Source organism: Ammospiza caudacuta, chromosome 33, assembly GCF_027887145.1.
Source record: "Ammospiza caudacuta isolate bAmmCau1 chromosome 33, bAmmCau1.pri, whole genome shotgun sequence".
Classification (NCBI taxonomy): Eukaryota; Metazoa; Chordata; class Aves; order Passeriformes; family Passerellidae; genus Ammospiza; species Ammospiza caudacuta.
Genome location: NC_080625.1, coordinates 2,828,734 through 2,855,348, shown reverse-complemented (window position 1 = coordinate 2,855,348; position 26,615 = coordinate 2,828,734). Strand labels below are relative to the sequence as shown.

Sequence of the window (26,615 nt, the reverse complement as noted above, 5' to 3'; positions counted from 1 at the left end):
TTTTGGCCCTTCAATGCTTCAGAGCTGCTGCCAGCTATTTCAACTCTTTTTTTTGGGTGTTTAAAAAGAGCAGCAGCAGCAGAGCAGCCAAAGAAAGTCCCTGGGGGGCCCTGGCCCATGTGGAGGGATCAGGAACCCCAGATCTGGCCCACAGAAAGGCGGGCCAAGACCGATAGGGAGAAGCAAAACCACCAAACCCATCAGGAGGCCGGGAGGTGGCCCTGGCCCAGGGACCCGAGCCCAACAGCCCAGGCCCAACATGGCAGGCGGGCTCTGCCTTCCCACAGCCTGGCCCCACGCTGCCAATGGAATGGTGACCAAACGCTTCTTTTCCCCAAAATCACCAAGGCATGCCAGCAGCAGAGAAATAGAAGAAGCCCCAAGAACCCTCATCTCGTGTCTAGGAATGTTTTTTCTCCACAGCAAACAAGCCATGATCGCTTCCCGCTGTGCCCTCTGCAATGCAAATGCAACAGGTGTGTCTCCCATCTGCCTCACGGCACCACCCCCTCTGGGCTGGGGACCAAAGGCAGAACTCCCGGCACCCACCTGCCCCTCGCCGCTGGGGTACGAGAGGGGCAGCAGAGAGATTCGCACCCCCCAAGGGAAAGCAACTGACCAAACACCTCCCAACCCGCCAAGAATGCTGATTTTGAACGCAGGCAGACGGGCTGCACCCACAGCCAGCTGTCGGGCCATGCCTCCTCCACGGAAAGGGAGGCCGGCGCCCTCTTCCCCTGTCCCAGCTTCCCCCGCAGGGGCAGCCCCGGGACAGCCCGAAAAACTCGGGGGAGAAGCCACGCTGGGTTCAGGAGCAGCTGCGGTCTGCTCCGAGGGTCCCGTGGGTTCGGCGCCGTCTTCAGCATCATCCTGAACAGGCACCGGCTCGGTTTGAGGCGGCGGGGCCGGAGAGGGGGCTGGTGGACGCAGCAGGACAGCCAGGGGGGCGGTGCCGAGTCGCTGTTGTCGCCGAGGGCGTCTCCTACCAACAGCGACGCAGCCGCAGGGAGCGGTGTCTCTGAGCTCTCAGGCGCAGGCGGGGAAGCCGGTGAAGTCACGGGCAGGACCACCCGGGGAGGCGGCCGCGGGGCGGGTCCAGGAGGAGGCCCTGCAGGCCTGGCAGGCGGGACCTCGGAGACCGGTGCTGCCCCCATCTCTGAGCGGGGCAGAGCCCAGGAGGCCGGCCAGGGCGGGGCCTGCAGGGCTGTAAGGGGCGGTGCAGCCCACTCCCATCCGCCCGGAGAGAGAGAAGGGGGGGAAGGGATGGCTGCATTTGACCATGCTCCGAAGCCGCAATAAAAAATCTTCAGCTCCTGGCGAAACTTCCCCCCCACTGCCGGGATGCAGGGGGGCTGGGAAGCAACAGATCATCCCCCTCCACAGGATCTTCTCCCGCTGGAGTCAGAGGAAATGGGACGAGCCCGTTGCAGTTGGCAATCCAGGGAAAAACAGCTGCTCTCCGGTTCAAAACTGGAAAGAACATCCTAAATGCTGGATAAATCTGGGGCTATCCAAACCCACGGTCCAAAATGAATTGGAAAATGGAGTCCATGCACTCCCATACGAAAGCACAGAGCACATTCATAAAGAACCCAAAAAGCTTTGCCCATTGAAAAAACTCATAGAAATCTGTCTCCAACAGGCGAAGTCCGTCCTCTTCACCCCATTTTTGACAGAGGGCAATAAGCTTCTCCTCTGAAGGGGAGAACTGAACCTCCTCCTCTATGGGGGAAGCCCTCCACATCAGCAGCCACAAACTACGAAGGGCCGCATCTTCAGGAAGGGAAAAGCCAACCGCACCTTTTGAAAGAGTCCAGCATGCTCGGGCCAGCTCCATTGCGCTACTGTGCTTTCCGAACATCTTCCTGGAGGCTTTTCAGAAGGTTCTCTTTGTGGTTAGCCTTGCTGTGAACTCCAAATCAGGATCTTCAGTTCTTCAGCTCTTGGCTAGAATCCACTTCTGTGGTCACTTGTGAAGCAACCATCAATGCCACACATTCGGGGTTTACCCAGTGCAGCAATTGTTCCTCTGGGGGTCTCTCCAAGTAATTTGCTCTTCAGATGAGGGGTCACCAATTGATGGTTTTGTCCTGCTCACTCACTCAGGGTTCACCAATTGTCACAGTGGTCACAAGGGTCTTCAGGGTGTAAAGAGAGACGAGAATGTTGACCTCATGTTCAGAAGGCTTGATTTATTATTTTATTATATATATTTTGTTATTACTATACTACAAAGAATAGAAGGAAAAGTTCTCAGAAGGCTAGCTAAGCTAAGAATAGAAAAGAATGAATAACAAAGGTCTGTGCCCCGGCAGAAAGCGAGAGCAGCTCTGCCATGAATGGTCAGTAAATCCAAACATCCACAGGAGACCAATCACAGATGCACCTGTTGCATTCCACAGCGTCAGATAACCACTGTTTACACTTTGTCGCCTAGGCCACAGCTTCTCAAAAGGCAGAAAAATCCTAAAGAAAGGATTTTTATGAAAAGATGTCTGTGACACCCCACCTATCTCTCTAACCCTCAGATGCCTTGCCTACCTTTTTGCCGTGCATCTTGTCCTCTGAGAGTTCTGTCATTGTCCTGGTGTGAGGGTTGCTGTCCTGTCCCACCGGGTGGGTTCCGCTCTGGTCTCGCTGTCAGGGTTGCTGTGTTGTGCTGCTGTTGAGGAAAAGGCTGTGCTGTTGTTAGGGGGGCTGCTTAGTCTAAGGTGAGGGCTGGGCTGAGGGCTGGTGCGCCTGTACCCTAACTTGCCTCCTAAGCTGTTCCTTGTAGCCCTGATCTCCAGTGCACTGTACAGCCCTCAAGCCTTCTCCCTTGACCCCTTAAGCCCTCCCTCAACCCCTCAAGCTCTGTCTGTCACCCTCAAGCCCCCCCTGTGCCCCTCAAGGCCCCTCTCAGCTGCCCCTCAGCTCCTGTGTGTCACCCTTAATCCCTCTCTTTGCCCCTCAGCCCCCAGCTTCTCAGTGTCACCCTCTATCTGCCCCTGCTACCCTCAGCATCTCTGTGTGTCACCCACTGTCCCCTCTCCCTGCTCCTCCCTCAGCTCCCAGCCTCTGCCACCCTCCAGCCCCCACAGTACCCCTCAAGCTGCCCCTCAGCCTCTGTCATGCCCTGAAAGGACCCTAAAAAACCCTCTCAATTCCCTAAAAAAGGTATAGTTTTCAAAGTTTCCTAAACACCCCTCAAAAACATAGAAATAGCCTCAGAATACACTAAAAACATCCTCCTGTTAAAAAGCCCTGAAAACACCCCTAAAAATCCCCAAAGAACTTTTTGGGACTACTTAGAGATTTTTTAAAGAGCTCTGAGAATACCCCTAAAATCTTGAAAATGCCCTGATAAGACCCTAAAAAAGCCTGAAAAAATTCCCCCAAAAACCCTAGAAATACCCTAGTCATAAAAAAGTTCTCCATATACCCTCAATACTCCTCAAAAAGCCCTAAAACCTTTTAAGTAGTCCTAACAAAAAACCCCAAAATATCCCAAAACACCCCTAACAATTCCAATTAGTAGTAAGACAGCCCTTAAAACGCCCTAAAAAGTTATTTTAAAAGTCCTGAAAAAGCCCTAAAGGTTCCTAAACATTCCCAGAGAATTCCTAAAAAACTCCTGCAAAAAGCCCCCTAAAATATCCTTTAAAAATCCTGAAAAAAAACCCTAATAAAACCTCTAAAAGGCTGTTCAACTCCTACTTGTAACTCTGTGGCCTCCAAACCTCATCTCTACCTTCCAGTCGGGGTAACTGCCTGCAGCTGCTGGGAGGGCTCTGGGGCTGTCCCACCATAAGGGTGGCACGTGTACCCTAACCCTGCCTGGTACCCCGTGTCCTGTGCACCCCAACCCTCAGGGTCAGCTCTCCAGCTGTCCAGCCCCCAATCTTTGCCCCTCAGCAATGTCTGTGTGTCTCCCAGAGCCATGTCCAGGATCCCACGAGCTGCTGCAGGGAGTCACCGGTGGGCAGTGTGGGAAATGAGGGACGGGGCAGGGGCAACCTGGATTTCAGAACCCCAGCAGACGGCCGGGCACTCAGCACCACAGGCACCCGAACACCAACACCACCATTGTTCCTTGCCCACAAAACTCATCAGGCCAAGTTCCTGATAGCAGATTGCAGGAGCCACTTGGCAGGAGCAGCGGCGCTGCCGAGCCCGCCCTGCTCTGGACTGAAGCTCCCAGCGCAGCGCGGCTGCTTTGGGGCTGCTGCTCCCTGCCCGGCCCCGGCCATGGGGCGAGGGGCGGAAGCTGGGGCCCTGCTGGTGGCACTGGTGGTGCTGGGAGCCCCCCCGGCTGCGGGCGCGGAGCTCTCGGGTGAGCGGGGGGCGGGAGTTGCTGGGACAGGGGGGAGAAGGGGGAAAAGGGGGCAAAGGGGGGTGCCCAAAATTGGGCGGTAGGGTGCTGGGGATTGGGGGATTTTTGGCAAAATGGGGAAATGGGACCCCAAAAGTGATTTGGGGAGCGGCCGGAGGTGGGAGGGGAGAGGATGTGGAAGGGGAAACGGGGGAAAGGTGGCAAAGAGGAAGCAGCAGCATGGGCAGGAGGGTCCCATAGCGGCCGTGGGGCACAGGGGGTGCGGAGTGGGGATCCGGTGTGGCCTCCGGAGCTCTGGGGGTGCTGCTGGGGGGTGCTGGGTGGGTACCCCCTGAGCTGTGTCCTGCTCTCACAGGGGTGTTCCAGTTCTGGGCAGTGTCACAGTGTCACTTCATTAACGGAAGGCAGAAGATGAGGTTCGTGCATAGGTACATCTACAATCGGGAGCAATTCGTGATGTTCGACAGCGACGTGGGGCACTACGTGGGGTTCACCCCCTATGGAGAGGGGTGGGCCAGTGACTGGAACAGCAACCCGGCCACACAGGCGTACGCATGGTCTGTGGTGGACATGGTCTGTCCGTACAACTACGATGGGGTTCGCCCTTTCAGCCCCGAGCGCCGAGGTGAGCGCGGGGCAGAGCGTGTCCCCTCCGGCCCTGCCCGGCCAATGACCCTGGAGGCCCTCAAAACCTCGCTGGGAATCAGCCCAGAGCCCTCAGCCCTCCTTGTGCCCATCCCCGGGGCCTCCTGTCCCTGCCACTGACCACCATGGCTCCCCCAGTCCATCCCAGTCCCTCTCAGCGCCGCCCCGCGCGTCCACTTCAGCCACGCGTAAAGCTGGCGCTTCTCATCTAATCAGAACGCGATCCTTTGATGACTCTTCTGTTGCCAGGCAGACCTGCAGTGCCGAGTGCCCCGCGCTGGACTCGGCTTCCCAGTGCCGGGCGCCTCATTCCCAGTTCCGCCCAGCGCCACCGGGGTCCCTCCAAGCCCGTCTCAAATTCCTCCCCAGTCCCTCCCAGTCCATTTCCATTCTTTTCCCAGTTCATTCCCACTTCACTCCCAGACCTCTACCCTCTCTCCCAGTGCCCCCCAGCGTGTCCATCTCGCTGGTGCCCCCCTCGAGCTCCCAGCCCAGCCCCGGCCACCTGCTCTGCTCCGTGATGGATTTCTACCCTGCTGCCATCCAGGTGAGGTGGTTCCAGGGCCAGCAGGAGCTCTCGGAGCACGTGGTGGCCACCGACGTGGTCCCCAACGGGGACTGGACCTACCAGCTGCTGGTGCTGCTGGAAACGCCGTCCCGGCGCGGGCTCAGCTACAGCTGCCAGGTGGAGCACGTCAACCTGGAGCAGCCCCTGAGGCAGCACTGGGGTACGGGGGAGCCCCTGGGGGCGCTGGCAGAGCCACTGGGCTGTGCTGGGAGCCACTGGGAGGGAGCTGGAGAGAGCCGGGCTGGAACTGGGAGAGGGGCTGGGCAAGGGTTGGGAAGGGGTTTGGGGGATGCTGGGGAGGATGGGATGGGGATGGGGGGGTCCTGGGAGGGAGTTTGGGGGTGCTGGGTGTGACTGGGAGGGATCGCAGTGAGCCCCGAGGGGCTGGAAGGAGATCGGCAATGGCAAAGCGGGGCTCGCCATGAGCTCGGTGGTGCTGGGCACAGACTGAGAGGGCTCTGGCTGAGTCCTGCTGGGGCTGCCAAGGGACTGCGAGAGGCTTTGGGGGTCCTGCGGCGCTGGGGGCACCTGAGAGGGGGCTGTGGGATGCTGAGAGGGACGGGAGGGGCTTTGGTGCCTCCTGGGCAGGCCAAAAAGGGATCTGGGGGAGGTTTCAGGGGGTCCTGGCTGGGCTGGGGGCCACAGGGAGGGCGCTGGGAGGGGCTCGGGGTGTCGGTGAGAGGTTTTGGGGGTGCTGAGCCCTGCGGACCCCCCAGAGATGCCGCCGGACGCCGCCAGCAGCAAGATGCTGACGGGCATCGGGGGCTTCGTCTTGGGCTTCGTCTTCCTGGCGCTGGGGCTCGGCTTTTCCCTGCGCAAGAAGGTCAGGGCGGGTGCCGGGGGTGGCGTCCCTGCCGTGGCGGAGCGTGTGCGCTCCCGCCGGGGCCCCCAGCCCGGTGTCACCCCCTTTTCTCTGCCCACAGAGCTCCTGAGCCGGCGGCGGCCGCAGCCCCTCCCCATGGTCTCGGGCCCGGCCGGGACCCCCGGCTCCGTCCCCGCTCCGCTGATTTTGGGGGTCCCGTGTCCCCCCCAGCCCCGCTGGCGCTCTGCCCCCGCCCAGTGCCTGCTCCCAGTGCTCCCAGTAAAGCTTCCCAGATGGGCCCGGGGCCGTTTATTGGGGGGCGATGGGGAGGGGTTTGGGGGGCGATGGGACGGATATGGGCAAAGGGAGGGGGACAAAGGGTGGGGGCTGGGCCCGGGAGGAGCGGGAGGAGGACGAGGAGGAAGGAGAAGGGGGAAGAAGGAGGAAGGAGGGGGAGACGTCAGAGAGAGATGAGGGGAAGGAGGCGGGAGGAGGAGCGGGAGGAGCGATTGAACCGGGAGAGGAGAGGTGGGAGGAAGAGGAGGGGGAGATGAGGAGAGGAGCAGAAACAGGAAAAGTAGCGGGGATCCCCCGGCCTTCATCGAGGTGTCCACGGGGTGGGCCAGGAAGATGTGGAACCCGCAGCCAGGAGTGTTCCCAACACGGGAGGCTCTGACCCTGGGGGTCACCCGGGATTATCCAGCGCGGATCCTCCAACGGGAGGTGGAGCTGGAGGGGGGCACGGAGCTCGTCCCGACCCGGGGAACTGCGGGATCCGCGGGCAGCAACACATGCTCCTCCTGCTCCATCCCCCCTCCTGCTACCCGGCTTTGCCCTCACACAGCCCGGGGGGCGCGGGGCGGGGTTGTGCCATGTGCAGAGCCCGCCCCTGGCTGGGATTGGGCGATGGTGCCGTCAGTCGTGGTTGTGGCGCGCTGATTGGTGGGAGCGGGTCGGAGCAGGGCCCTGCTGGCGGGCTGAGGGCGGCCGTGGCTGGGCAGCGGCACCATTGTCGGAGCGTGTGTGCGGTCCCGTGAGCGGCGGCAGCGGCCAGAGCGCGATGAGGCGGCGGCGGAGCTCGGAGGCGGCCGCAGCGCAGGTGGGAGCCGCGCTGGGTTGTGCGGGGACTCGGGGCTGGCTGCGGGCCTCGGGGGCGGCAGGGGGCTCGGGCGGGTTCGTTGTGCCGTGTCCGGCGCGTGTTGCCGCTGGCGTGAGGGCGCTGCGGGAGCGGCTGCCCGCGGTCTCCTTGTGGCCGCTGCCTCGGCAGGAGCCGCTGGCGGAGCAGCGCTGGCTCGGCCCGGTTGCTGTGGCTGGGACAGAGGGGGCTGCCTCGTGCCCGGGGCTGTGCGGGGAAATTGCCGTGGCCGGAGGTTTCTGTGCGCAGAGGAGACAGAGGAGTCCTGTAAAAGTGACTTTATTGCTGAGCAGAGGGAGAGGCCGTGGGGCATTTGCCGCGCGCTCTCTGCCATTGTTGTAGTTCGCAGCCTCCTTTTTATCCTCATTTTCCTGGCCTCATCTCCCTCTCCCTTTGCCCACTGGCTGAGGTGCTTGGAAGGTTCAGACTTCCCGGTCCGCCAACTGCATGTCCTCGTTAATGTGCACCCCCACTTTTGTATAACAGCCAATATTCACGGCTCTGTAAAGGATTTGTTCTTCTGGAAGTTCAGGAATTTAATGGGACTTTCTGTGAGCAGCAGTCCATGTTAATTAGTAACATTTATTGTAGCTGATGGTTTCGCCCGTTGCTTCCTTATCTACAAATCCCTGACCCCTCCCTCAGCTGCTGAATGAGCTGCACTCTCAAGGTGTGGAGGACGGTAAAAAGATGAGAGTTGCCTTAGCACATCAGAGGCGAAACAGCATTCGGTTAACCCATGGTCTGCCAGGGAGCCACAAAACCGTGTCCCATTTCCATCCTTTCCACGTTTGGGCTGGAGCATGAGGTGCTTTCTTACTTCCTTTGTTATCTGTTTCACCACTTTTTCTTTGTCATCTCTTTGCCAACAGCAGTTTGAGTCATTTAATTTTCCACAAACTCCCCCTTTTTTCTGCTAAAACGTAATATGATACCATCCCATGGTTAAGTGTTGTGTTCCTCATTTCGGTGGACTGGCCAGCAGGAAGGTCAGGAGCTGGAGCTGTCTGGTTGGTTATTTCGAGGACAGCTTGTAATCTAATGATGCCATTGAAATAAGAAATGGATTTTGTGGCTCCTGATATGAATTGGTTCGGGTTCCCAGGGGCTGGTCCTTGGTGTTGTAGGATTTGTTCTGCTGGTCGTTCATCTTTTCCCCATTTTTGGCCGCTCTCTCCAGCCAGGGCTGCATCAATTGACTGCTTTTCTCTAACTAAATCATCAAATACTTGGATTCCCAACTGATGTCCCTAAATATTTGGTAGCAAAAAATCCCCCGTGCTCTAATATACCCTATATAACACAGAGAGTGACAGCACATGTTGGAGTGGGTAGAGGGATGATTCCCCCCATTTATTTATAATGAAGTTTTCCCAACAATCTCCATTTGCTGTTTCCCTTTGCAGCTTCACCCGTTTCTGTTGCAGGGTCAGATATCCTCCCCCTGGGCTCTGCCTTGAGCTGTGCAAATTCCATCAGTGCCAGCAGGCAGAGCTTGGGGTGAGGGGCAGAGGGAATCAGCCCAATTCCTGCCCCAGGAAAGAGACCCAGGTGCATTGTCCACACTTTGCCCAGCAGTGTTAATTTGCATTTCTAAAGCTCCTCTGGAGGCTGCCTGGAATGGAGCTTCTCTTCCAGGGCAGCCATCTGGTGAGTCACATGTGGCCCCCCCAGAATCTGCTGTTTTTTAAAAAAAGTATTAACTATTTACAAGTTCAAAGTATTATGTTTAAAGCTCTTCAGTTCTACAAATGCCCCATAAAGGAGAACTTGGAAAAACCCAGACCAAAAATTGATTCTCACACTTCTGTCCCAAACCCACCTGACAATATAAAGTGGGAGTTATTATAAAAAATTATTATCATGTTGTTATCTTATCACTGAAATTGCAGGGAAAACAAAAACTCTCCAAGAATCTCTTTAGCGTTAGAGAGTCAAGGCATTCCTTGGTTCTGGCCTGGATGTGCAACAGAAGCCAATTCTTTCACAAATAGCCTGGCTGTGCAGAGAAAATCATTCCATGCCATGCGAGTTTTCCTAGATTTTCCTAAACTTTATGTAGTCTGAACCAATCTAAATCCACTGCTTTAATGTTCATTGCTTCCAAGTTGTGTAAGTTTTTAGTATTTGGTTTCCTGTTGGACCCGGATTCCTTCCCCTCTGATGTGAATTTGGTCCACACTCCTGGATTTCCTTCTCAGCCTTTTCCAGCCCAGGTGTCTCCAGCTCTCCCGGGGGCAGTGTCTGGGGTAGCTGTTGGTTGCTGTTTGCTGCTGGGCAGTGTTGGTGTTTTGTTGCTGGTCGTTATCTCTGTGGGTTATCTGTTGCTGGTCGTTATCTCTGCTCCCTCTGTTGGGATGTTGAACTCATCTCCATTGAGTGGTGTAACACCCCTTAAATAAAAGCTTTAAAATTCATTTCCCCAAGGCAAAGAAAACCAAGCCTGAGTAGAGAAATAGGGTTTAAAAGAACCGAAATCGGTACATTTTGCAGCACTGCAGTGACCTGCGCTGGGTCGGATTCCCCTTCCTTAATAACAGCCTGTCTTGTAGCTCTTTTCCCTTCTGCTGCCCTTGCAGAGCCATCCACAAACACATTTTCTCCCTCAGGCCAGGGAATGTCCCATAATCAATCTGTCCCAGCCTGGGTCTGGAGCTCTGTCCCTTGAGTGCAGGCCTGGGATCCTTGCCAGCCCCTCTCCAGGCTGTTCAGACAGGAGGCTGGGTTAAACCCTTGCCCTGTCCTCAGTTCTAAATCCTCCTGCACCATTGAACAAGTTTCATACTGTAATAACCGAGCCCTGCTCATCCGTTTAGAGGCTCTTGTCAGACCTTTACCTTGATGCCAGACTTGAACTGTAGGACATCCTATATAGGGTAAATATTTTAGCGCAAGAATTCCTTTGGCAAGACCCTGTTTGTTATCCACCTCTAATTCAAATTATTTTACCCTGTCTGGAAGGGCCATGCAAGCAGCCTCAGTTAATCTTCATTTTAACACTTGAAAATTCTGTGTTTCCTCCTCCTGTCCATCCATCCAGTTTGTTGACTGGCAGGATAGGAGTGTTGTAGGGAGACATGCCTGGCTCCAAAAGCCCTGCCTTTAACAGGGACTCAATACCAGGCTGTGAGCCCTGCCGTCCCTCTCTTGGAACAGGATATTGCTTGTTCTGGTTGCTTTAAAGTAATTTGTAAAGGCTCCAAATCTAATTTTCCCTCTTTCCCTGGGGCAGCCCACACCTTGGGGTTCACTTCAGCATGGGCCTTGTCAGATTTTGGCACAAAGGTAGAGCAGAAGTGGCCTCTGTATCCCCTTTTACAGTATTAAAATAGAGCTCTCAAATTCCTTCCTAGGTAATTACAATCACAGGAGGAAGAAAAAGCAATTCATTTATTCCAAACCTATCCCCCACAGATTCTAATAGTGGCTGTACAAATCATACCTGCTCATCTTTCCCACTCATTCCCTTAAAAATTAAAACATTCCTTTACTATTTTCCCCCTTAGGTCTAAGATTCAGAGTAGATTGAGAAGCCCTTGTGTCCATCAGGAAATGCCTCCTCTCAATGCAGACCCACCCTGAATGTTCTCAAGGGCTGCAGTGTGGAGGGTCCCTGGTGCGATGGGAGCTGTGACAGCCCTGCCAATGCATGTCCATCAAGGGGTGGACTTGCTGGTCCTGAGGGTGCTGCTGTCTGTGCTTGCAGTGTCCTTGTGCCTTGCAGCTGGAGCCCTGGTTCCTTGCCAGGGGCTGTTTGGGTGGGCTCTCCCCTGCCGAGGAGGGCAGTGCCTCTGCCAGGTGTTTGTGGCCGAGCCGTGCCCTGGGTGCTGGGGCCCCCTTGGGCCCTGGGGTTGATCCCTCAGGGGCTGTGGGAACTGTGCCCTGGCCTTTGCCTTCAGCTTGGCCTTTTGCTGCTCCCTTCTTGCATTCACCTGCTGTGCCTTTGTGCCCAAGTGCTGCAGGGCCTTCTTGTGCCCCTCCTGCAGCCCCCTCAGTGCCTGTGGGTGCTTGTCTTGCTTTACAAGAGAGGTGTCTGCTCGGGAAGGCAGAAAAAGCCTCTCTTGGAATGGCGAATGCAAACCCCTTCGCTCTTAATTTTTAGATGAGTGAAATCAAGAGGCTGTCAGGAAAAGATATGGGAATAGGAATACCAGTTCTTTACGAGTGTGTATAATAAAGCAAACAAACACCAACAGCTGCGGCACTGACAGCAAACAGAGCCCGGACCCAGTCCCGGCCTTTGGGCTGCGGCGCTTTGCCCTTGGGTGCAGTTCCGGGCACGGCCGGCAGGGGCGCTGGTGGCTCCCGCGGGGCGGGGCAGCGCATCCCTCCCATGGGAACCTCTCTGAACGGAAATAGAGCAATCCCTTCATCTAACTCTTTCACTTTTTTACCTTCTATAGCCTTTCTCCCGTGTTTTGGCAAAGAATTTGGAGAGCGCTGCCTTTTAACTGAGCTCCTAGTGTTTCGATAAGGTGCTTCCTGTACAGAGAGAGAGTTTCCCTGAACAGCCAGAGCTGTGGTTACCAAGGGGACCTAACTCAGAGCAGGACAGGGTCAGGGGAGGATATCCCGCCGAGGCTCGGTGGGAGTGTGGGCAGGGTCTGCTGCCGGAATCGCCAGAGGGGGATCTTCCCGTGGAGCCCGAGGCGGAGCGTGGGTAGCCCCCACATGGCTGATGGCGGCTGATCCGGCAGCTGCCGGCAGAGCAAAGGCAGGTGGGAGAGCCCGGCAGCAGCGGCGGTGCCCAGCGCAGGTGGCACGGGCAGGGCAGCCGGGGATGGGATGGCTGGGACCCCCCCTGGGTGCGGTGGGCGCGGTGACCTCGGAGCAGGCGGCAGGACAGAGCAACCCCCATCTTCCCCAGCATGGGCGGCAGAGCGGCCGCGGGCCAGGCAGTGGGAGCAGGGCACACAAATTGAGCGACAGCGCCGGGGCAGGTGGAGCTGCCCTGGGCACTGAGGCCGCACCTGGGATGGAAACCGGGGCAGGCGGAGCTGAGGCGGGCAGCGAGCCAGGACCCGGGACAGGCGCCTGGGCCGTGAACGGAGGGGGCAAGACCTGCAGAGGATCCCACTCTTTTTCTGATTTTTCCTCTTGTTCCCTTCCCTTTCATTTCCCCATTTTCTTTTCTTGTTTTTTTCTCGGTGGTTTCTCATACTTTAAAGACTTTTATTCTCCTAAAATCTCCTGTCTTACATATGGCATATTCTCTTTCTTCTAGATTAAATGGGTTTTTTTTTACAAATAAACCCTGAACCTAACAAATCCAAACTTCTGCTTGGATACTTTGAAATTGCCAACGAGCTAACTCAGGAGCTCTTAATGTTGTTTTTCTCATCACCTTTTTATTTATCCTTTGGCAAATTAAGCATCTTTCAGTTACTTGCTTGGCTGCTCCGAGAATCCCAGTGCACCTATAGTTCCTTAAAAAATGATCACACAAAGCTTGAGTACCCCAGCGAGTTTTCTGATTCAAGTCTTCTAATATTTTCCTAGAAGCACATTTTATTTAGAAATTGTCTTCTATCAAGAAGTTTCCATTTCCCTGATTTATCTTGTTCACTCCCTGTCTTGTTAAATTTTTTTTTCTCAGCTTCCCTAAACTTTGGAATTTCCAGTTTTTCCTCATTTGGAGTTAATGTTAACATCACTCTTTCACCTCCATTTTCTGCTGCATCCTTAGCTTCATGATCCGCCAGATTATTTCCTCTTCTTTCAGGCGTCTTTCCCTTCTGGGGTTCCATAACATGTGCTCTAGCTATCTCTTTTAGGTGATTGTAATGCCTCTAAAACCTCTAAAATAATTTCCTCATGTACTAGTCCTTTTCTTCTTGAATTAAGTAATCTTTTTCCTTTCGAAATTTTTTCAAGGAATGTACTACTCTAAAGGCATACCTTGAATCAGTATATATCGTTCCTTTATTTTGTGTTAAATATTCTAGTGCTCTTTTTAAAGTATATAATTCACAAGTTTGAGCTTACTAGTTTAAGGTTAATTTCCCCTTTTCCATAGTTTGCATGTTTTTCCCATCGACTACTATATACTCTCCATTGTCTTTTTTTGCAAGGAGTTGTATCTGTTAGCTAACGTAACTCCCAAAGGACTATTTTTTCTTTTTTTTTCCCCTGTGTCCAACTTACTGGTTTTCTGTCTCATTTTTCAAGATCTTATCTATTCATCTTCTGCCTCTGTTTTTCCCTTTCACTAACAACCTAAATAAGACTTTCCTTTCAACTACACACACAAAAATAAAAAACTTTTTTCTCACACTTTCAGTACAATACACCTCCCTCCAAGGAGATATAGAGAAGCTTAAAACACAGAATCTACATTACCTATACTTTCATTCATCTACATTCACTCACTTTTATTTCCCATTCTCTCCCACACATTCTTTCCCACCCTCAGGGCCCAGAGTGGATCCCTGTTGACAGAGAATCGCGGGTCCCTGTGAACCCCCCTCACCTTGGGGTGGCCTCTGGGTCTCAGTATCTCTGGGCCTCCTGGAAGGGCCCTGACTCTGCTGCCTCCGGTGCCGTTCACGTGTGAGGCTGATTTGTGTGTCACTCACACTCTTTAGCCATGGCCCCCTCACACGCCCTGGGGACAATGGCCCCTTTGCAGGTCACCTGTACCTTATGCCACAGCCCCCACACGCCCAGGAGAACAATGGCTCATTTGTGGGTCACACACTCCTCTTTCCACAGCCCCCCTTCCCACCCACCCGGGAAGCTGAGGCTGATTTTGTGTGTGACTCACTCTCACACACAACAAGACAACAATAAGGTACCTTCTGTTATAAATGATCAAATCGAGAGCCAAACTTATAGGAAAATGTAGCAAAGATTTATTAATTTGTCTGCAAGACTGAAGTTCGGTCATCTACACTACCACAGCCAAGGGTCAGCATCGAGCCCGGGTTCGGTGCTGGGTGAACACGGATCTGAGCTCCAAATGTCAGAGTCTCCCCCTGTTCACAAATGCTGCCTGACGCAGCGAGTTCTTTTACAGTTTATTCTGCTCGAGACAGAGATGACCGAATGTTCTTTGTGTCTCTTCACATGCATAACCTTGACTTTACATACCCAGAGGTGGACAAAGACTCAATCCAGGTGTTTGATGTTGTCAGTAGACTCTGGGGAAGTCAGCATTCACATGCATCAGGGTGGGGCTGTGGATCATTGCGGTAGCTGTATAAACGTGGAGGCGATAATCACTCTTGGCTGGACCTGGTCACCCGGGGAAGCCAGCGATGATCGCCCTGGAAGCTTCTATTCTTTCATTAGAAACCTCGATGTTTATCTCAACCAAGTCCAGGAACTGGATGTATTTGAATAAAACACTGATCCTGGCCAGGATGGTCAAAAGACATAGTTTGGATTTTACAACATTTTATACATTAATCGCATGAATTATCTCTACCATATAATACATTTTAAAATCACCTATTACAAGTTTAGGTGTTTCTTGCCAGTCCCTGTGCTCTTGGATATCCCTCAACCCAGCTGTGCTGTCCAACCCCAGATGCTCTTGAGCATATCCTCAATCCAGCAGAATTTTGCTCAACTGTGGATGCTCTTGGAATGTTAATTCCTCAACCCAGCAGATTATAATTCTGGATGCTCTTGGGCTCTCTTATCCCTCAAACCAGCAGAATTTTTAGGGTTCCCTTTTGTCCCATTTCCTAGTGGATTGGGCTCGGAAACTCCTCTGCTCCCTTCCTCTGAGGGGTCCAGCCCCTCTCTGAGACCCAGTCCCAGTTACCCCGGGGGATTCTCTCACTCCTCTTATAACTCGCTGTGTCTCTTTACTGGCTGCTTCCCTCGAGGAAAGTTGGAAAGGGAGCGTGGGAGACTCCAGCACTCACTTGGCAGGTCTGGGACAACCAGCCCTCATCTCATTCACAGCCCAGAGCAGAGAATGAGGGGAGAAGGGAGCCTGGGAACCCAAACAGCCCCGGCATCCCGAAATGGGGAGAGGGAAGCGGGGGGAGCTTTTGGGATTGCTGGGACTGCCAGCAGCCTGGGCAGGGCGGGCACCGAGGAGAAGGGGGACTCCCAATCCAAGCGTGACCCCCAACAGCTGGGACAGGGGGAAACCCCTGAACACCAGAGGGGAGGGACCAGGGACAGGGAACTCCTGGGAGGCTTTTTCAGGGCTGAATCTTGGGTGTTTGGGAGGTTTTTCTGGAGCCCAGATGGCCAGTGACTTGTAGAGATGGACTCGGGCAGAGTAACCTTCAAACTAAGTGTGTGTTGGGGAAGATGAAACAGGAAAGCCTTATAAATACGATTGTCTGGCAAAAGATTTTGTGAACATAAAAAGCGTAAGGAAGATTGAAATGAAAGGAAGCTTTGAGATACCTCAGTTAGTGAACAACTGGAAAACAATGGTGTGGCCCAACTGAAGGTAATCCCCTTTTGATGAAACAATTCCCTCTGCTTGCAGACAGATTGAAGGTTCAGAGCAGACCCCACTAGCTCAATAGAAGGCGTCCAAAGAGGAGTTGTTAGGGTGTCGACGGAAGGAGACCAGGACATCAAGTTGATCATCACAGGCCTAATTTTATTGATCAGTATGGCGGGTTAAATACAGTTCATAATGAGCTTCATACATATTGCAAAAGTTGAGCTCAGGATTGGTCAGTTACATATCAGCACCTACGCCTACTTCTACATTCCTACGGTTCTACTTTTGATACTTTCTACATATTCTCAGTATATATTCAGGAATAATCTCTACTCCCTATCCTCATGTTGCAGCAAGGTCACTGCTGACCTCTCCTTTCAGCTTGCTGACTGCTGACTTTCCTCCTTCAGCTTAACCAGCGGAATTATTTCAGTATGGCCTTTCTCAGCTAACCAATTATTAATAATACTCTCCACATTAGAGTTTAAAATGTAACACAGTTTGGTGATGTCATGATTTTTATAGGCTGTTTGTAAAGCCTATAGGATTTGTATCTTGTACTAGATTGGTTAGTGAGAAATAGAATATTCAACACAGAAGAAGATTTATTGTATTGTAACGGGAACCTTACTCTCTTACGCTCTTCCCCTCTTACTCTCTTACCCTCTCATCCTCTCTGCCCCTCTCTTCTCTCGGGCCTGCTCCGAGCTGTGCCTTGCAGCTCCCAGCAGGGCCCTGCACCCAGGCCCTTTGCAATAAACCACAAGTTCCATGACCTGGCTGCAGAGACGTCTCGTTTCCGTCCGTCCCAACCGTCCTACCCCCCAATGCTCCTACAAATGCGCTCATCCCTTGTTTTCCCCAAACCAGGATTTCCCATTGCCAAGGCCTGGGAGGCTGCGAGGAAGAGGAAGATGCCCCGGGACACTGAGGCAGGTGAGGAGGAAGTCAGTGCCCCTTTCCCCTCTCTGCTGCTCCATCTCCCAGCCCAGCACAGCCCCGGCTGCAGCTCAGGCCTGGGGGGATCTCCTTGCCCTTGCCTGTGGCACGGAGGCAAATCCCATCCTGTCCTTGTCCTTCCTCCACCAGAGCAGGAGCTGAGCATGGAGAGCAGGGAGGACAAATGCCCACGGCAGAACCTGGTGGAAGAGGCCGTTTTGAGCGGCTCCACGGCGCAGGAAGCCAACGGGGAGGAAAAGCCCCGGAGATGCCGCATGAGGAGGGGCTGCAAACGCAGCCGGCGGGGATCTGAGGGGGAAAGAGCCAGCCTGGGCCGGGAAGGCGGCCGGAGACGGAGCCAGAGCTCGGAGCTGGTGCTCCATGAGCAGCTCCATGATGGGGAGAAGCCCCACACATGCGTGGAGTGTGGGAAGAGCTTCAGGTGGAACTCCGACCTGATTGTGCACCAGAGGACCCACACTGGGGAACGGCCCTATGAGTGTGGGCAGTGTGGGAAGAGCTTCAGGTGGAACTCCCACCTGATCAGCCACCAGAGGATCCACACTGGAGAGAAGTCCTATGAGTGTTCCAAGTGTGGGAAGTGTTTCAGCCGGAGCTCTCACCTGAACCAGCACCAGAGCACCCATACTGGAGAGAAGCCCTATGAATGTGGAGAGTGTGGGAAGAGCTTCAGCCTGAGCTCCAGCCTGATCGGGGACCAGAGGACCCACGCTGGAGAAAGGCCGTACAAGTGCTCCGAGTGTGGGATGTGCTTCAGCCTGAGCTCCACCCTGGTCACGCACCAGAGGACCCACACTGGGGAGAGGCCCTACGAGTGTTCCAAGTGTGGGAAGTGGTTTAAGACCAGCTCCCATCTCCTCCAGCACTATCGCATTCACAGAGAGGAGAGGCCCTTCCAATGCCCCGACTGCGGGAAGGGATTCAGGTACAACTCCCACCTCATCACCCACCGGCGCATCCACACTGGGGAGAGGCCCTACGAGTGTGATAAATGCAGGAAGAGGTTTGTGACCAGCTCCATTCTCCTCCAGCACTATCGGATTCACACAGAGGAGAGGCCCTTCCGCTGCCCCGACTGCGGGAAGGGATTCAAGCGCAACTCCACCCTCGTCACCCACCGGCGCATCCACACAGGGGAGAGGCCCTACGAGTGTCCCCAGTGTGGGAAGAGCTTCTCCAGCAGCTCTAACTTGACCCAACACCAACGGAGGCACCACTAAGGGAAGCCCTGCGAGTGCCCCGAGTGCGGGCAGAGCTTTGTGCGCTGCTCCAGCTCCATCCCCCACTGGAGGAGGCACTTTGGGCACAGCCCAGGTGAGCCACATTCCTTGTGATCCATGTTGGGAACACACCTGGCTTCTTCTACTTGTAATTTCACCTTAATTTTTTTCTATTCTCCATCTCTTTGCACTGCAAAAGCCAAGAGGAATGGATCTATCACTTCCAAACCACTCAAATCGCAGTGAAAACAGCTCAATCTTACCCCAAAAAGAGCTCAAACCCACCTCAAAAAACTCAGTCCCATGCCAAACTCACTCGATTCCGCAGCCATCAGGCTGAGATGAGGTTGGGAAATGATTTAGCGTCCTGGGATCTCAATTAGAGTGGTGGGATGGAGATTGTGTGGGGCTGGGTGTGTGGGATGTATCTGACAGCAAAGAAAACTCTGAGACTTACTGATTTCTCTCCCGTTCATGTTCAGTCTGTTGCAGTTCTGTTTGCAGAGTGCCGCCTTCTCAGCTCATTGTCTTTGTGTCCCTTTTCTCTCCTGCCTCTCTTTGCCTGCTCCGTTTCTCTCTCAGTGTCTCCCTGGGCCCACGGACCACCAGAGACCCTGCTCTGATTTAATTGACCCAGGCACCACCAGAGACCCTCCCTATATTTAATTGCCTCAGGGACCACCCATTACCCTCCCTTGATTTATTGCCCCAGTGCCCACCAAAGACCATCCCCTGATTTAATTGACCCCTCCCCTGATTTAGATGACCCCTATGTCCCCACAGACCCTCCTGTGATTATTTATTATTTCCCAATTATTATTTTAATTCCCAGTCCCAGGAGCTGAAATCGTGAAGGCTGGCAGGGAAATATCTCTGTAGGATTTTGGTCCATTTCCCTTCAAGGGCGGGAACATCTTTTCCTGGCTGGGAGCTGGAATTGCAGTCTGTTGGAATGTGTGCCGGGCAATACGGACTGGGATCAAACATGGACTAGGATCAAATAGGGGTTGAGATCAAATACGGACTGGGATCAAATATTAATTGGGATAAAAATGGACTGGGATCAAATATGGACTAAAATCAGCTGTGGACTGGGATAAAATATGGACTAAAATCAACTATGGACTGGGAACAGCTTTGGACTGGGATCAAATATGGCCTGGATCAAATATGACAGATTTTATGGACTGGGATCAAACATGGACTAGGATAAGCTATGGACAGGGATCAAATATGGACTGGGATCAAATATGGATTGGGATCAAATGGACTGGGTTCCTACAGACTGGGATAAACTGGACTGAGATTATATAGATGTCACGGTTTGAGAGGAAGTTAGTTTTCTGGGATATGAAGTGGTCAGGCCAATAGGTGCTCACATTTGAATACTGGTACCTGGTTTGGCCACTGGGAACATTGGACACACCTCTGAGAACTCAGGTGTTAAAAAGCAGAGCACTCCCGTGGGAAGCTCTCTTGGGTTCCAGCGAGGGAAGCAGGTCGGACCTTCCCTGCCCAGCTCCTGGCTGGTTTGGGGCTGGGTGAGGTTGGCCTGGCCCGAGGATGGAAGGGTGGAAGAGTCCCGAGAGGCATCGGGCAGCCACACCTCCCCACCAGGACACAGAGAGAGAGAGAGACAGAGCGCCTGTGCCAACGTGAAATTTGATATCCTGTGCTGGCACCACAGCCCGGCTGGTGGAGAAGGGCGCGGGGATGCAGCGAGAAGGGGTCCGGCAGCTGTGGGAGCTTTGGGTGGGCAGAGCCCGAGCTTTTTACCCTTTTTCGGACAAGGAAAACTTTGCAGAACATTAACCTTTCCTGGAAGAGAGATAGGAGATGAAATGGAGGAAGGAAATATGCAAGTGTGAAGGTATGGGCAAGTGAAAGATGTTGGGAGAGTAGAGAAGAATCTTAGGTGGGAAGAGATGATGGAGTGGCCTTAGCTGGACTTTTCCTGTATGGCCATGGACAGAACCATGTTTCCTGTGACACAGAGACTGCATCCAGGGGGAGGCAATGGCTCAGAGCCAAGAGGGTTCAGTGTTGGTACCCCTGGGCCCCAGGGGGTGAAATTGGGGGGGCACAGGTGTCCCAAAGGTGAGACTGTGCCCTTTTTGGAGCGGGACAAAGCATCCTTAAAAGGACAACCCTAGAAGCAGCTCTGGTCCATGTGCAGTGGTGAGAGCACTGGACATGGAAGGAAGATATCACGATGGCAGATGTTCTCCGGGCGGTGCCATGAGTGACGTGGAAACACACGAGGTTTCAGCGGTGTTTTCGGGGGAAGCCTATGGCACAAGAAGGATTCCTCTCCCCTTGATGAACTGAGAATTCATTACCTAAAGGGTGGTGATGGACCGAGAGTTGGTGATTTGGGGAACAGATGTATCAGAAATTTGGTGGTGGGGGGGGAGGAAATGTTTTTGTTTTTGGAAAGTTTTCATTTCCCTGTGTGTTTCTTGTTACTTAGAGTTGTAGTTTAGTTAATAAAGGTTTCTTTTCTTTATTTCTAAGTGGGGGCCTGCTTTGCTTATTCCTGGTCACATCTCACAGCGGACACCAGGGAGCATATATTTTCATGGGGACACTGGCATTGTGCCAACATCAAACCATGACAACTACGCTGCCAGTTGGCCTTTTTCCACCACTCCAGCCATCCCCACAGAATATTGGCTACCATCAATCAGTGTAGAGGTAGAGCTTTGGCCATTTCTCTCCCTTAGCAATGTCCAGGGCCAGCTGTACAGCTTTGAGTTCTGTAAGTTGACTTGATCCACCTTCTCCTTCAGCAGCCTATGCAACCTGTCGTGTGGGGCTCCATCCGGCTGCTTCATCCTTGCAATGTGACAAGAACCGTCAGTGGAAAGAGCGTAGCGCGTTTCCTCTGGGGGCCGTTGGTTATAGGGAGGAGCCTCTTCAGCCCATGTCACTGGTTCTCGTTGCTCTTTATCTGTAAGACCAAAGTTCTCACCTTGCAGCCAGTTTGTAATTATCTCCAAAATCCCAGGGCAATTCAGGTTTCCAATACGGGCGCACTGTGTGATAAGAGCAATCCGTTTACTCCATGTAGCGTCAGTGGTGTGGTGGGGGGTGGAACCTTTCCTTTGAACATCCACCCCAGCACCGGTAGTCGGGGTGCCAGGAGGAGTTGTGCTTCCGTGCCAATCACCTCTGAAGCAGCCTGGACTCCTTCATAGGCAGCCAAGATTTCCTTCTCTGTTGGAGTGTAGTTGGCTTCTCACCCTCTGTAGCTTCGACTCCAAAATCCCAGTGGTCGACCCCGAGTCTCTCCAGGCACCTTCTGCCAAAGGCTCCAGGACAAGCCATGGTTCCCGGCTGCAGAGTAGAGCACGTTCTTCACCTCTGGTCCTGTCCTGACTGGGCCAAGGGCAACTGCATGAACAATCGCCTGCTTGATCTGTGCAAAGGCTTGTTGCTGCTCAGGGCCCCAGTGGAACTCGTTCTTATTGCAGGTGACCAGGTAAAGAGGGCTCACGATCTGACTGTACTCAGGGATGTGCATCCTCCAAAAGCCTGTGGCACCTAGGAATGCTTGTGTTTCTTTCTTATTGGTGGGTGGAGACATTGCTGTGATCTTGTTGATTACGTCTGTAGGAATCTGATGCCGTCCATTAATAAGGCCTCTGATCAGCCTTATCATGAAGCAGAGCCTTGGTGCTCAGGATCTCAGTCCCTGAGGAGGGTGCCCAAAGCCAGCTCAGGCCAATGCTGCGGGGCTACCTTTCTAGCCAGCCTGGTGATATTCAGCTCTATAGTGATTAGCAGCTCTTAGGACCTCAGCTCTTTGCTTGCTAGGTAATGGAGCCCCGGGCTTGAGGCAGCAGCAGACGGAGAGAGGAGAAGGAGAAGGCAGAAGCTGTTCCACAGAGAAGGCTTTATTTGGGGGTCCGCGAAGGGTCTCAGCTCTTCTTCTTCTGAGCTAGTAGGGTACAGCATGCTACTTTTATAGGCTTGGCAAGTATCCAAACTTGACCAATGGCAAGGGATTAGGGGGACCATAAAATGACCGATAGGTAAAGGCTACCATGGCATTGCCTTACATGGTTATAGAGACAGGTTATAGGGCAGATGTCCATGGAGTCAGGAAGCTTCCTTGCTGCTGTGTCAGCATTCCTTTTGTTAGATTCTCCATGGTGCTTTTGCTAAATGTATGGGGTTTACTACAGTCCATCTTGCCACTTCACTGCCAGGAACTGAATCTCACGAGCTGGTCCCTTTACCTTGACTTTTTCATGGCAAAACCAGCTCCCAGGAGGATTTGGATGATTTCCTTCCCTTTCTCAAACACTTCTGCAGCTGTGTTCCCCTCACACAATGATGTCATCAATATACTGCAGATGTTCTGGAGCCTCACCCCTTTCCAGTGCAGCCTGGATCAGTCCATGGCAGATGGTGGGGCTGTGCTTCCACCCCTGGGGCAGTTGGTTCCAGGTGTACTGCACTCCCCTCCATGTGAAAGCAAAATGAGGCCTGCATTCTGCTGCCAGAGGAATGGAGAAAAATGTATTGGCAATGTCTATAGTGGCAAAGCACTTTGCTGCCTTGGACTCCAGCTCATATTGGAGCTCTAATATGTCTGGCATGGCAGCGTTCAGTGGTGGAGTCACTTCATTTAATGCACGGTAGTCCACAGTCAATCTCCACTCTCCATCACATTTTCGCACAGGCCAAATGGGGCTGTTGAAGGGTGAGTGGGTCTTGCTGACCACCCCTTGGCTCTCCAGCTCTTGGATCATCTTTTGGATGGGGATCACAGCATCTCGAGTGGTTCTATACTGTCGTCGATGCACTATGGAAGTGGCAATTGGCACCTGTTGCTCTTCTCCCTTCAGGAGTCCTACTGCACATGGGTTTTCTGACAGTCCAGGCAAGCTCTTCAACTGCTTGACACTCTCTGTCTCTACAGCAGCTCTTCCAAATGCCCATCTGAGTCCCTTTGGGTCTTTGAAATACCCACTTCGGAGGAAGTCTATACCTAAAATGCATGGGGCTTCTAGGCCAGTCACAATAGGGTGTTTCTTCCATTCATTTCCAGTCAGGCTCACCTCAGCTTCCACCAAAGTAAAATCCTGTCATACCAGCAATAGAAACAGACCCCGTCCCCACATGTAATCCTTCCGCAAGCCACGAAGATCCTTCAGGGAAAAGGACTCAATATTTGCATCTGATCTTGCACCTGCTGCTTTGACTCCTGATTTTATGTCAGGAGGCATTGAGGTTCCTTCTCCTTCATCATCATCATCCTCATCATCCACTGGTCAATTGGTCTTGTCCATGCATTTCCCACTTCAAGTAGTGGCAACAACAGCCATTGGTTGAGGCTTATTTTCTGGTTTAGCTGCTGGCTTAGGCTCACTATCTGGTTTGGCTGCTGGCTTCGAGCCTGGGCTGTTGGCTGCAGCCTGAGTCACCGGGATAGTTGCTGATTTATCTCCCTGCCCGCCTGCCTCTGTCTGCTGCCCGACAGGATCTAGCAGTGAGCGATGAGCACAAGCCAGGGCCCAGCTCACTGCAATGACCTTCCTCTCCTTAGGCTCATCCTGGTACTTCTCTTGCAGATATTTTCCCACCTCATCTGGGTTCTGAATTTGCTCATGGGGAAAATCCCAGACTATAGGGTCAGAGAATTCCTTCAGGATTTGGACCATATCCTTCCATTTCCCACACCACTTAGGATTTTCCACACTGGGGTCAACTCCTGAGTCAGGGGACTCATCAGCCTGTCTAGAAATCTCAGCCCTCATCCTAGAGAAGCAGCAGGCTGTATAGAGGAAGGTTACCAGATTGAATACCAGAAAGATGGTCTCTTTAACGTTCAGGGGAAACTCAACATCAACTCAACATCTGTTGCAATAGTGATGCAACAGATTCATAGGAGAAGAAGGAAAGCAAAGGCTGAAAAGCCTCATCCCCTGCTGCTCCTCCTCTAATAAACTGGATGCATAACCATAGCCACGAACCATTCATACCTGGGGCAGACCCCAGCATGTTTATAAACTTTTTACACATGATTACCACCTAGCCCATCAGGATAACTATTCTGGTCACTGCCCCCCTGCTATAAAAACTACATATTAGGGACAATACTAGAGCTATTTCTGGGTAAGAAAATAAACCTAGGGACCACGGAGTTATTAAAATCTCAAAAAACCCTCGGGACCAGAAATGCATGCAAGCCTTCACCCCAACAGACATTATGAATTCAAAAAGCATGGCTATTGACTGCTTTATACAAACACAGAGTAATGGCAACCAAAATGCAGTCAAAACAGGGTTTTTCCACTCTCGCTTGAGCCCCACGTGTTGGGTGCCAAATTTTGTCCTGGTTTAGGGCAAATTTTGTAGAGAATCTCCAAAGGGGGCCCCTCCAGAAAGCAAACCCACACGGCCCCTCCCCCCAACCGGTTTGGGAAGGATTCCTCAGAGAGAAGTGGAAAGAACCTGTTTATTTAACAGGCACAGCACCCCCAGCACACAGAATGAACAATACTGGATGACACCACTCTGAAAAAGGTGACAAATTCAGCAAGTCTCTCTCGGGGGTGGTCGCTCTGTTCTCAGTCCCTCCGGCGCTGGGGCAGCTGCTGCAGTCACAAGGTGCAAACTCTCGGTCTTCCCAGGTCCCAGGTCCCAGTCCGGAGCAGGTTTGAGATGGTTGAAAAAGAGGAGAGGACAAACAGTCCAGGAAGGAATTTGGACTGTTTAGCTAAACTAGTTAATGAGCAGGAGCAAAAGCAAGCAGAAGCGAGAGCAGAGAGAGAGAGAGCGCGAAGCAAAAAGCAAAAGCAGCAAAATCAAGAACCGCAGTCTCTCTGCGTCCTGCCAGGCTGATAAGAATACCCAAACAAAACTTTCAGTCTTTAGAGCCAGTCTTAAAGGCACAGAACATGATATCCAGGCTTAAGCGAACACATGAATGGGGACACAAGCATCATAACGTCACCCTAGGACACCTTAGAAATCTGGTCCAGGAGCAGTTGGACCAGGGTCATCTGGAGACTTCTACCAGTCCCTGGAACACTCCTGTCTTCTGCATCAAGAAAAAATACGGGAAATGGAAGTTGTTACAAGGCCTCCAAAAGGTCAATGCCATGATGGAAAGCATGGGAACATTGCAGACGGGCATGCCGTCGCCTACCATGCTTCCCACAAATTGGCCAGTCCTCATCGTGGATCTGAAGGATTGTTTTTTGCAATTTCTTTGCATCCTGATGACAGACCAAAATTTGCCTTCTTGGTGCCAGCAATTAACAATGCTGAGCCCACACAGTGATATCAGTGGAAAGTTTTGCACCAAGGAATGCAAAATTCTCCGGCCATATGCCAATGGTATGTGGCCTGTGTCTTGTCTGGAGTTCACAAGCAGTTTTCTGATGCACGTCTGTATCATTATATGGACGACATTTTAGTGGCTGCATCCAGGACGAGCTGCTGAGGATTAAGCCTCAGTTGCTCAATGCTTTGTATTCTCATGGGCTGCAGGTGGCTCCAGAAAAGGTTCAACAACAACCTCCTTGGAAGTATTTGGGGGTCAAAATTCTGGAATAGACAATCCAACACCAGGAGGTGCAATTTGTACATTTGGTGAAGACACTGAAGCTGAAGACCCAGAAACTGGTAGGTGTCATCACTTGGTTACGTCCGTACTTGGGACTGACCAACACACAACTGTCTCCTCTGTATGATTTGTGGAAAGGAGACAATGGTCCTGCTTATGCATCACAGAAGATGTGGCAGTTCCTGCAGTTGTGGGGTGTGTCACACAGGTTTGGTATCCCTCATGCTCCAACTGGTCAGGCTATTGTAGAAGATGCTTGTGGTACTCTGAAGCGGGTTCTTCAGAAACAAAAATGGGGAATGTAGGGTAAAACCCCACAAAGTCAGTTGGCAAAAGCTTTGTACACCATCAATCATCTTACTGTGCCACAGAACTCAAAAAATCCTGTCATTTTGAATCATCACCTTTCGTTGCAGGCTCTGGATGAGACACGTCAGCTTCAAGCAAAGGTTCAGATGTGGAATTTAGTCACCAAACAGTGGGAAGGTGTCTATGACTTTATCACTTCAGGGCGTGGGTATGCTTGTGTATCCACAGATACTGTGGTACGCTGGGTACCTTTGAAGTGTGTACGTCCTGACCTGCGACTGCAGAGACAGACTCCAGCACACGGGCAAAATGGAAACCGTGACCAAACTGAAAGTCATCAAGTGGATGAATCATTGAGTGATGACTCAGATACAGATGGTGTGAGTGATCACTCCGATGATTCCTCCATGAGTGTACACCGAATGTTGTTCATTTTTCCTTTTAACATTGTTCGTTTTTCCTTCTTTATTTTTTTTTTTTTTTTAAGGAAAAAGAGTGAGATGTCACCCTGTTCTTTGAAGGTTCTTCTAAGCCTTCTGATGTTTACATTTTTGTAATGGAGTTTTCTACACACTTTCCATGTAAATAATGATTGTTTTGCAGTCCTATCTGGAGGAGGAGAAAATTGATGGACTGTTGGTTTGACCAGTGTGGTTGGAGAGGTGGCAATTT

The 26,615-nt window shown here is 52.5% G+C and overlaps 1 pseudogene; it reads left to right on the top strand.

The window, feature by feature from the left end:
* LOC131570213 (uncharacterized) overlaps positions 1-26,615 on the top strand; it is a 1,483,036-nt pseudogene that overhangs the window by 742,763 nt on the left and 713,658 nt on the right.